This window comes from Mastomys coucha, unplaced genomic scaffold (assembly GCF_008632895.1).
Source record: "Mastomys coucha isolate ucsf_1 unplaced genomic scaffold, UCSF_Mcou_1 pScaffold23, whole genome shotgun sequence".
NCBI classification, from domain to species: domain Eukaryota; kingdom Metazoa; phylum Chordata; class Mammalia; order Rodentia; family Muridae; genus Mastomys; species Mastomys coucha.
In genome coordinates, this window is record NW_022196906.1 from 10922976 (window position 1) to 10935531 (window position 12556).

General features: G+C 37.8%; 1 long non-coding RNA gene across 1 annotated transcript in view; it reads left to right on the top strand.

Annotated features, from left to right (window-relative positions):
* LOC116073353 overlaps positions 1-12556 on the top strand; it is a 51282-nt gene that overhangs the window by 14555 nt on the left and 24171 nt on the right. The window contains exon 2 of the long non-coding RNA XR_004111775.1: positions 11809-11916. This is a non-coding gene — a long non-coding RNA (uncharacterized LOC116073353). The remainder of the gene's footprint in view (positions 1-11808; positions 11917-12556) is intronic.

Consider the following 12556-nt stretch of genomic DNA (forward strand, 5'->3'; position numbering starts at 1 on the left):
GACAAAATGTCGAAAAACAATTGAAAAGAGAAGGGATTTACTGTGTTTTACAGCTTCAAGGGTTCAGTGATTAGCTTATTTCATTGCTGTCAGTCTGTGGCCCAGCACAGACCATCATGGTGACAGAAGCACTCTGTAAGAAAAGTTTCTCACCTTCTGAAAGCTAGCAAGCATAAACAGAGAAAGGGAAACACATGTGCCCTGGAAAGCATTCTCTTCTAAATTTTCCTTCTTCTTACACTCTAGTCTTTTTGTCTTGAGAAGGTACTCTGCAGGCTATGGAACGAGAAACCTGGACACCAAGCCAGCCACAAAACCCTCCACCTACAATCTGTCCTGCCTGCAAGATGTGTTGGGACAAGGGTGGTACAGAACTGTAGGGATGTCCAAACTATGTTTGGTTTAACTTGAGGCTCATGCCATGAGAGCGAGCCTGTGCCTTACACTGCCTGGATGACCCAGAACCAGAGACTGGACAGCCCAGACACTTAGGGTAGAACAAAACCTATCAATCAAAAAAAATTACCTTTCAAAGAAGTGATTTTTAATGATATTTTGCTATACTCATAGATTGGTGACTTGTCCAATTCTCTTCAGAAATACTTCATCCGGTAGCAGATGGGAGTGGGTACAGAGATTCATAACTAGACATGCAGAAAAAGAGGTCTCCTTCTTAATTGGATGTTTCCATTAGTTTCTTCCTTCAGAGATCTGGGAACCTTGTGTAGGAGGGAGAGGAAAGACTGTATGAGTCAAGGGGAATGGATAACACAACAGAGGAGAGAGGAGAAGACAGCCAGGAAGAGTGGAGGGAGTAGAAAACTGTGCTTGGGATGGAGTATATAAGAGAATAATCTGTTTTCAATACAAATTATCTATTTCCTTACATATTTTTCTCCTTGTCTCAACAATTCATTCAGTTATGAATCTGTCAATCAATCCATCCCTCATGACCCAATAATGTTCTAAAACCCCAACTTCTGAAGATCAAGCTTTTCAACCATCAAAGTTTAAGAGTGATGCCCTCTATTAATATATTATGGACACTGGTTGATCTGGCATCTGAACACAACAGCCAAGACATCTAAAAAAGACAGTGATTTGTCTGTAGATTCCTCAATACAAAGCAAGTTTTATTTTTAGTAAGGAGAACATTTTCTAATCATTGTAGTCAAACATGATTACTGCTGCTCATTTTACTTTTTATTTAACATATAAGTGATTTCATTCTCATATCACTTTATATCCCAGATAATATATGCTAACATTTGTCTAGATTTATTGAGGTAAACTGTATTTAATTTGTTGAGATTTGAATTTTTTGTGTGTTAGGAAACCGAGATAAAGAGAATTCAAGGAAATTGATTGCCTGGCTTGGTGGTACTAAATATAGTGAATATTAGTCCTGCAGCATAGTATTGACATAATGTGAATCCCCATCTGGACTATAGAAGCGTTACAGGTAAATAAACAGATTGACTTTAGAAATCAACCTCATAAAGGTATAGCATTATTTCAAAATCTATTTAGTGGCTTCTAGCATTGTCTTTCCTTCCCACAAAACTCTCAATTCTCCTGTTTTGCCTGCCTCAATAAGTTGCTATGACTCTCCAAATTACTCAGGACAAAACTGTGACTGATTTTGATTGTTCGTGGGTGTATATGTGTGTGTGTGTTTACTTTTTCTTAGCTGCTTTATTGAGGGTTCTTTCTTTTTTTATTTTTATTTTTTTTCAAATGATATCCCCTTTCCCCATTACTCCTCCACAAACCCCACATCCCGTCCTTGTTTTCCCCCTTCTCTTTGCCTCTATTAGGGTGCTCCTCTACCCATTCAACTACTCCCAACTTAGCACTCTAGCATCCCCCTAAACAGGGGCAGCAAGCCTCCCTCCCCTCCCATTGATGTCATATAAGGCCATCCTTTGCTACATATGTAGCTGGAATATTGAAGCCCTCCACGTGTGGGGAACGGTGGAGCTGAAGAGGCATTCGCCATGGCAAGATGGCGCCTACTTCCGCTGTCAACTCCTAGTAAACAACTGTTTGCGCATGTGCGTAGAGTGAAAAGATGCCATATCACGGCCCATTCCGTGGCGTCACGTGGGGTGATGAGCAAACAGCCAATCATGAGCGGACATGCCACGCTGTGGGCGGACACACCGCACTGTGGTGTATATAAGCAGTGCTGATTATTGGCTTGGCCTCTTTTTCCCTCTGGGAGAGGGCAGTAAACGTTGCTGCAGAAGGATCCTAGTGTCCGCGTGTCTTTTCTTGTTGGCGAGACCACCGCACGGGCTACATCCATGTATACTCCTTGGTAAGTGGTTTAGTCTCTGAGTGCTCAGGCAGTCCAGATAGTTAACAATCCCCTTCAGTCCTTTTCCTACCTCTACCACTGGGGTCTGTGGATTCAGTCTGATGGGTGACTGTGAGTATCTGCATCTGTATTGGTCAGTTGCTGTTAGAACCTCTCAGAAAACAGCCATATCAGGCTCCTGTCAGCAAGCACTTCTTGGCATCAGTAATAGTGCCTAGGTTTGGTGTCTGCAGTTGGGATGGATCCCTAGGTGGGGTGATCGCTGGATGGCCTTTCAGTCTCTGTTCCATTATTTTGTTTTTGTCTTTCCTTTGGACAGGAGCATTTCTAGTTAAAAATTTTGAGATACGTGGGTAGCCCCATCCCTCAACTGTGGTCAAGTGTATTTACTGGAGGTGGTCTCTACAGATTGCATTCCTCTTTGTTGGGTATTTCAGCTAAAGTCATCCTTATTGAGTCCAGGAGTCTCTTGCTTCCCTGGAGTCTGGGATGTTCTAGTGGCTACCCCAGTTCCCCATCCTCCACTGTGATGTTTATTTTTGTTGGATATTTTATTTATTTATATTTCAAATGTTATCCTCTTTCCCAGTTTCTTCAGAAACTCTCTATCTCCTTCCCCTCCCCCTGCTTTTATGAGGGTGTTCACCCACCCACCCACTCCCAACTCCCCAGCCTAGCATTATCCTACACTGGGGAATTGAGCCTTCACAGGACCAAGGGCTTCTTCTCCCATTGATGCCTGACAAGGCTATCCTCTCTTATATATGCAGCTGGAGCCATGGGTCGCTCCATGTGTACTTGATGGTTGGTGGTTTAGTCCCTGGGAACTCTAGGGGATCTGGTTGGTTGATATTGCTGTTCTTCCTATTGGTAGCAAACCCCTTCACCTCCTTCAGTCCTTTCTCTAACTCCTCCATCACGACCCCTTGCTCAGTCCAATAGCTGGTTGCGAGCATCTACCTCTGTATTTGTTAGGCTCTATCAAAGTCTCTCAGGAGACAGCTATATCAGGCCCCCGTCAGCAAGTACTTGCTGTTGTCCACAATAGTGTCTGGGTTTGGTGTCTGTATATGGGATGGATCCCTAGGTGACTCAGTCTCTGGATGGTCTTTCCTTGGGTTTCTGCTTCACACTCTTTCTCTGTATTTCCTCCTGTATTTTGTTCCCCCTTCTAAGAAGGACTGAAGCACACACACTTTGATATTCCTTCTTCTTGAGCTTCATGTGGTCTGTGAATTGTATCATGGGTGTTCCAAGCTTTTGGACTAATATCCACTTATCAATGATTGCATATCATATGTGTTTTGTGACTTTATTCTGGATGATATTTTTTAGTTCCATCCATTTGACTAAGAATTTCATGAAGTCATTGTTTTTAATAGCTGAGTAGTATTCCACTGGATAAATGTACCACATTTTCTGTATCTATTCTTCTGTTGAAGGACATCTGGGTTCTTAACAAATTCTGGCTGTTATAAATACGGCTGCTATGAACATAGTGGACCAAGTATCCCTGTCATTTGTTGGAGCATCTTCTGGCTCAGGAGTGGTAAGGCTGGGTCCTCCAATTTTCTGAGGAATATCCAGACTGATTTCCAGAGTTGTTGTACCAGCTTGCAATCCCACCAGCAATGGAGGAGTGTTTCTATTTCTCCACATCCTCACCAGCATCTGCTGTCACCTAAGTTTTTGATCTTACTCATTGTGAATGGTGTGAGGTGGAATCTCAGGGTTGTTTTGATTTGCATTTCCCTGATGACTAAGGATGTTGAACATTTCTTTGGGTGTTTCTCAGCCATTTGAGTTTCCTCAGTTAAGAATTCTCTGCTTAGCCCTGTTCCCCATTTTTAATATGGTTATTTGGTTCTTTGGAGTCTAACTTCTTAAGTTATTTGTATATATACACTCTATCAGATGTAGGATTGGTAAAGATCTTGCCCAATCTGTTGGTTCCCATTTTGTCCTATTGACAGTGTCCTTTGCCTTACAGAAGCTTTGCAATTTTATAAGGTCCCGTTTGTTGATTCTTGATCTTAGAACATACGCCATGTGTTCTGTTCAGGAAATTTTTCCCTATGCCCATGTGTTGGAGGCTTTTCTCCACTTTCTCTTCTATGAGATTCAGGGTATCTGGTTTTATGTGGAAGTCCTTGATCCACTTGGACTTGAGCTTTGTATAAAGAAATAAAAAAGGATCAATTTGCATTCTTCTACACACAGACCACCAGTTGAACACCATTGGTTGAAAATGCTGTCTTTTTCTCACTGGATATTTTTAGCTTCTTTGTCAAATATCAAGTGACCATAAGTGTGTGGGTTCATTTCTGAGTCTTCAGTTCTATTCCATTGATCTACCAATTGTCTCTGTAACAATACAATACACTTTTTTAAATCACTATTTCTTTGTAATACAGCTTGATGTCAGGTATGGTGAATCCTCCAGAAGTTCTTTTATTGTTGAGAATAGTTTTCACTATCCTAGGATTTTTGTTATTCTAAATGAATTTGCAAAATGCTCTAACTCTATGAGAATTGAGTTGGAATTTATATGGGGATTGCATTGAATCTGTAGATTGCTCTAAGCAAGATCATCATTTTCACTATAATCCTGCCAATTTTTATTAATTTTTATTAATCCTGCCAATCCATGAGCACGGGAGATCTTTCCATCTTCTGAGATCTTCAATTTCTTTCTTCAGACTTGAAGTTATTGTCATTACAGATCATTCACTTGCTTGGTTAGTGTCACACCAACTTATTTTATAATATTTGTGACTATTGTGAAGGGCATTGTTTCCCTAATTTCTTTCTCACCTTTGAGTAGAAGAAGACTAATGATTTATTTGAGTTAATTTTATATCCAGTAACTTTGCTGAAGTTATCAAATTTCAGAGTTCTCTGGCAGAGTTTTTGTCTTCACTTATGTATACTATCATAGCATCTGCAAATGATTATATTATAACTTCTTCCTTTCCAATTTGTATCCCTTTGACTCCCTTTTGTTGTCTAAGTGCTCTGGCTAGGGCATTATTGAATAGGTAGGGAGTGAGCAGCCTTCTCCAATCCCTGATTTTAGTGAGATAGCTTCAAGTTTTTCTCCATTTAATTTGATGCTTGCTACTGGTTTGCTGTATATTGCTTTTACTATGATTAGGTAAAGGCCTTGAATTCCTGATTTTTCACAGACTTTTACCAAATTTTGTCAAATACTTTCTCAGTACCTAACAAGATGATCATGTGTTTTTTTTTCTTTGAGTTTGTATATATAATGGATTACATTGATGGATTTCCTTATATTGAGCAATCTCTGCATCCCTAGGATAAAGCCTACTTGATCATGATGAATGATCACTTTGATATGTTCTTGAATTTGACTTGTGAGAATTTTATTGAGTATTTTTGCATCGATACACACAAGGGAAATTGGTCTGAAGTTCTCTTTTTTTATTGGGTCTTTGTGTGGTTTAGGTATAAGGTAATTGTGGTAGTGTCCCTTGAGTTTCCATTTTGTGGAATAGTTTGAAGAGTATTGGTATTAGGTCTTCTTAGAAGGTCTGATTGAATTCTGCACTAATCCCATTTGTTCCTGGGATTTCTTGGTTAGGAGAGTTTTAATGACTGCTTCTCTTACTTTATGGATGATGGGACTATTTAGAAGGTTTATTTGATCTTGATTTAACTTTGATACTTGATATCTCTCTAGAAAATTGTCCATTTCATCCAGATTTTTCAGTTTTGTTGAGTATAGTCTTTTGTAGTAGGATCTGTTGCTTTTTTGAATTTCCTTAGTTTCTGTTATATCTCCTTTTTCATTTCTGATTTTGTTAATTTGATACCATCTCTGTGCCTTCTGGTTAGTCTGGCTAAGTGTTTATCTATCTTGTTTATTTTCTCATAGAATCAGCAAATGCAGGAGCTGATTCTTTGTATAGTTCTTTTTGTTTCTACCTGTTTGATTTCAGCCATGAGTTTGATTATTTCCTATCATCTACTCTTGGGTGTATTTTCTTCTTTTTCTTCTAATAATTTTTAACTGTGTGGTAGAGCTTCTAGCGTATCCTTTCTCTAGTATCGTTTTGGAGTGTTTCAGAGTCATTCAGTTTGCCTCTTAGAACTGCTTTCATTATGTCCCATTAGTTTGGGTATGTTTTGTTATCCTTTTCATTAAATTCTAAAAAGTTTTTAATTTCTTTCTTTATTTCTTCCTTGACGAAGTCATCATTGTGTAGAGCATTGTTCAGTTTCAATGTGTATGTGGGCTTTCTGTTGTTTTTGTTTTGTTTTATTGTCTGTTGTGATCTGTTAAGATGCATGGGATTATTTCAGTCTTCTTGTATCTGTTGAGTTGTGTTTTGTGTTTTGTGACCAATTATATGGTCAATTTTGGAGAAGGTACCATGAGGTGCTGAGAAGAAGGCATATTCTCTTGCTTTAGGATAAAATGTTCTATAGATATCTGTTAAATCCATTTGGTCCATAAGGTCTGTTAGTTTCAGTGTGTTTCTGTTTAGTTTGTGTTTCTATGATCTGTCCATTGCAGAGAGTGGGGTGTTGAAGTCTCCCACTATTATTGTGCGAGGTGCAAGTGTGCTTTGAGCTTTAATAAAGTTTCTTTTATGAATGTGGGTGCCCTTGCATTTGGAGCATAGATATTCAGAATTGAGAGTTCATTTTGGTAGATGTTGCCTTGGACAAGTATGAAGTGTCATTCTTTATCCTTTTTGATAACTTTTGGTTGAAAGTCAATGTTATTCAATATTAGAATGGGTACTCCAGCTTGTTTCTTGGGGCCATTTGCTTGGAAAATAGTTTTCCAGCCTTTTACTCTGAGGTAGTGTCTGTCTTTGTCCTGAGGCATGTTTCCTGTATGCAGCAAAATACTGGGCCCTGTTTACTTATCCAATTTGTTAATCTATGTCTTTTTATTGAGGAATTGAGTCCATTGATGTTAAGAGACATTAAGAAAAAGTGATTTGCTTCATGTTACTTTTTTTGTTTGAGGTAGAATTATGTTTGTGTCTATCTTCTTTTGGGTTTGTTGAAAAAAGATTATTTTCTTGCTTTTTTTAGAGTATAGTTTCCCTCCTTGTATTTAAGTTTTTCATCTATTATCCTTTGAAAGGCTGGATTATGTAAATTTTTTTTCATCATGGAATATCTTCCTTTCTCCATCTGTTGTAATTGAGAGTTTTGCTGTGTATAGTAGCCTGGGCTAGAATTTATGTTCTCTTAGGGTCTGTATGACATCTACCCAGCATCTTCTGGCTTTTATAGTTTCTGATGTGAAGTCTGGTGTAATTCTGATAGGTCTTCCTTTATATGTTATTTGAACTTTTTCCCTTACTGCTTTTAATATTCTTTGTTTTGTGCATTTGGTGTTTTGATTATTAGGCGACAGGAGAAATTTCATTTCTGGTCCAGTCTATTTAGAGTTCTGTAGGCTTCTTGTATGTTCGTGGATATCTCTTTCTTTAGGTTTGGGAAGTTTTCTTATATAATTTTGTTGAAGATATTTACTGGCCCTTTAAGTAGGGAATCTTTGCTCTCTTTTGTACCTATTGTCCTTAGGTTTAGTCTTCTCATTGTGTCCTCGATTTCCTGGATGTTTTGGGTTAAAAGCTTTTTTGCAGTTTGCATTTTCTTTGACTGTTGTGTCAATGTTTTTTATGGTATCTTCAGCCCCTGAGATTCTTTCTTCTATATCTTGTATTCTGTTGGTGATGCTTGCTTCTACGACTCCTGATTTCTTTCCTAGGTATTCTATCTCTAGTGTTGTCTCTCTTTCTGATTTCTTTATTGCTTCTATTTCTATTTTTAGATTCTGGATGGTTTTGCTCATTTCCTTCACTTGTTTGATTGTGTTTTCCTGTAGTTCTTTAAGGGATTTTTGTGTTTCCTTTTGCAGGGCTTCTAGCTGTTTACCTATGTTCTCCTACATGTCTTTGAGGTTGCTATTTATGTCTTTCTTAAAGTCCTGTATCATCACCATGAGAAGTGATTTTATATATCTGAATCTTGCTTTTCCGGTGTAATGGTGTGTCTAGGACTTGCTATGGTGGGAGTATTGGGTTCTGATGATGCCAAGGAACCTTTATGTTGCTTATATTCTTACTCTTGCCCAGCATCATCTGGTTATCTCTAGTGCTACCTGCTGTATTGGAGAACTGGGCTCTCATGATGCCAATTAGCCTTGGTTTCTGTTGCTTATATTGTTGTGTTTGCCTCTCACTATCTGGTTATCTCTAGTTTTACCTTCCCTTGTTGTCTGTGATTGGAGCCTGTTCCCCTGTGATCCTCATTGTGTCAGAACTCCTTGGAGTGCAGTTGTCTCTGTGATTCTATGATTTTGGGTTCCTGTGATCCTGAGATCCTGAGATCCTGGGTGTGTTAGAGCTCCCAGGAGTCAAGCTCCTTCTGGGATTCTGAAATCCTGGTGTGACCAAGCTCCTGAGATCCTTTTGTTTCAGAGCTCCTGGGAGTCAAGCTTTCTCTGAGTGTTGCAGGAGTGGGAGGGCAGCCAGAGACCTGGGTCTACTCTGAGCACAGGTGCAAGCTAGAAGGAACCCTTAATATTAAGAAAGATGTTGTGGCCACAACTGTGATCTTGAAAGTATCAGACCTCCAGTGATCCTGGGTATGTCTGATCTCTTAGGAGTCCAGCTTCCTATGTGATCCTGGGCTCCTTGACCCTGTCGGAGCACCTGTCATGCTGTGATTCTCCTGCTACATGTTTTAATCAATTTTCTTTCTGTACTTCTCTCCAGTCTTTTGCAATACCTGTTCCTGCCCCCTCTTTTCTTCCCTCCCCCTCCTCTCTCTCAAGTCTCTCCCTCCCTCTTCCTCCTGTGATTATTTTGTTCCCAGTTCTATGTGTGTTGTTTTCCTTCATTCCTGTCAGCCAATTTTCAGTGAGACTTTCTTGCTCTACTTCTTAAACTTTCTAACCACTGGAATCTTTTCTTATCAGGGTGAAAATTGTTTTACTTAATGAGCCAGGAAGAAAATATTTTGGAGTTTATGACCATTTGGCCCCTGACACAATGATTTCACTGGGACATAGAGACGAGTGTAGATCTGTAGGAAGACAGAAGTGAGATCAATAAAATCAATAAGATGGAGTTTGCAGTGGCCCTCTGGATGCTACAATGCTTCTTGCCAATTATGTCCTCTGTTAACTCACATGCCACATGACAATTCAAATGGTGGATGTCTAATGCAGCATTCCCAAATGATTAGCTCAAATCACTAGGCCACTTTAATTTCAGTCAATCTTCTTGGCTATGAAGAGAAAGAGGTATTTCAGAAAGTTAAATTTCTAAATGATGGTTCTCAAGATTTTCCCTGATGTTTTCTTTTTTTTCTGTGTTTTTCAGTGATTTTTCCTCATTTTTAGTCTAAAACTCAAAACTCATATTCTCTGTGGAATAAAAATGATACTGCTTTTTGCACAGTATCATGAGTTATAAATGCAACTGTTTTTCTGAGTAGATCATAGGAGGATAGGTAACAAGGATTCATACCATATTTCTATTGTATCTCAAAGAAAAATAATTCTTTTTTTCTCTAAAGAAAACTAGTTACTGAAAGTTTTGTTGTTCATCCATAAACAAGCAGTGATTTAACCTCTCTAAATTATTCTGTGACAATTTAAATACTAGTGTATTTTTGCAGTGTGTATACCATGTGCATGTATGTGTATTTGTGTGTGTTTGAATTAATACATTCTTCAAAGGGATTGCCTTTACTTACATTTCTATGCTTAGATGATCCAGTCCCAGGCAACGATCTAATTTTGCTTGGACCTATGACTTCCTTTTTCAGTAGCTGAAAATATATTCTATGGGGTACTGTGTGTATCTTGTCACTAATTCCATTCTCTTGCTGTTATGACTGATTAAAAGTCTCCCACAAGATTGCTCTTAGCCTCTTAGGAAGATTTTGATGTTGATTTATCCAGGGGAATATTATACTGAAACAAACCACACGTTGATCTGGGCACAAATCGTATATACTCATTCTATATCAGACTTTCTCAGAGCCCAAGAGATTCTTTCAAGTTTTGAAAACCATGATGATTTCTAATAGCAGTTTTCAGAGATTTAAAGATAAGAGAATTTGAGATATCTGCTTTTAAAAATGTTTTAATATTTTTATTTGCTGAAAACTATATGCATACATCTATGCAAGTATCTTGATAATATATGCCCCTCCCTCCCTCTTCTAACTTTCCTTGAAAAGTTTCTATTCCTGAATAATTTCTATGTATTTGTACTGTGCTACCTTTAAATACATTTCTCTCAAATCTTCAGAACACAGTATGGATGAATATTATTTGAAGTATCCTGTATGTGAATGAATTCTAGGTCTTGTCAATATTGTGTATCTTGTCCTTTTTCTCTCTCTGTCTCTTTCTCAATCTCTGTCTCTCTCTCTCTTTCTCTTTCTGTCTCTCTTGCTCTCTCTCTCTCTCTCTCTCTCTCTCTCTCTCTCTCTCTCTCTCTCTCTCTGTGTGTATGTGTGTGTACATTCATGTGCATGAGTAACTATAGAATTAAACCAGGACATTATTCATTCTAAGAAAATATTCCACCATGGAGCTTCAGCTACCGCTCAGCTTTTTTCTGTTTTATTTATTTTATGTGTAAAATATGAATGCTACTTCTATTTAATTAACAATGTAGCTGGATATAGGAGGCAGAAAATCTTTCAGGACCCAATATGACCACTGATATGCACTACCTTTTACAGCTTTACCAACTAGAGCACTGAAGTATGGAGAGGCCTCTTTCATTTCTCCACTAGGCAGTCTTTCCCATCCAATTGCTGATAGAGCTCCACATATTTCAATACAACTTTTATTTTCATTACCTGATAAGAAATTAACTTTAAGGAGAAAAGATATGGGGTTTAGAATTCAGCAAATATTAATCAGTGTATAAAGCATGGTAGAATACTCTCATACTAAGTAATAATGAATATCTGTTCTTTATACCATGGAACTTATAAAAGCAATTGGATAAAGAAATAGAAACATCTCCCAGTCAGGAGCCAACATGTTTAGGAAGGAATTGTTTGAAGCACAGTTCTTCCTGAAACCTCATTTTAAGAACATGGCACCTGAACACAAAGTAGATTTGCCTCATTACATTTAATACCACCATAATATATCAGATATTATTAACCAAAAATAAGACAAAAGAAAGTGATATTTTTCAACAAAAAGCAGTTTTCCTGAGTTTTATTACTGTCACATTTAGTACCTAGTAAGATTAGTGCCCCTTTACCCAGGGGACTCCAGGTAAAACAAAACCTGAGTGAAAGAAATTTGCCCTTATTTGCTGGATGTTCTTAGAATCCATTATTTTAAATGAGACCTTACCATAATAGCCTAGGATTCTACAAGTTTTTACAACTCTATATATTTAAAAATGACCCACAAATATGCTCTATTTTTTTCTTCTTCTTTAAAACCTGCCCTTGCCTGCAAGTAAATGCAATGGCTGAAAGCCGACAGCAAATAGGTCAGCCACTTGAGCTAGTGACCTTCACTTTTCTACCATGAAAAGGAATGCAGGAGACCTGAGGCAAGACTCTTGGTAAGTTGCTCTTTGACTCACATCAAAGTGTTCTTATGCTTATTAATATTTTCAAAAATAGTTCATAGAATTTAAAATTTGTTATTTTTATTTTTAACCTGCAAGTCATTTGTGTTAACTAGGGCTCTCTGATCTCTGTATCAATCTCCGCAATCAAATCAGTAGATAATCAACAATTCATGATACTTTTAAAGTAGCCAGGCTTTGGATGCTACTTTTACAGGTTTTGGACTCTGCTGAATTAATTGATCAATCTAGTAAAAAATGTGATTATCATGGTACTCAGAGAAGCCAAATTGATAGGAAAAATAGATGATAGTTTGATAGATGACAGGTAACAGAGAATAAAAACTAGATAAATGATTGCATTATAATTAATATATAGGAGATAGATATGTGGCAGATAGATAGTTGACAGAAAAATTATGTATATAAATTACAGATGTTTGAAAGATACATGAAAATAAATTGATTACTAATAAATGAATAAAGATAGTCAAGAGGTAGATAATGGACATATATAGGTGGATAGATGATAGTTTAATAATGCATAGAGAAGATATATAGATAAATGACCTGGCCTGCAGGTCACGTTATTCGGAGGAACGAGGAGGGTCACAACCTGTGAATAAAGAATGGG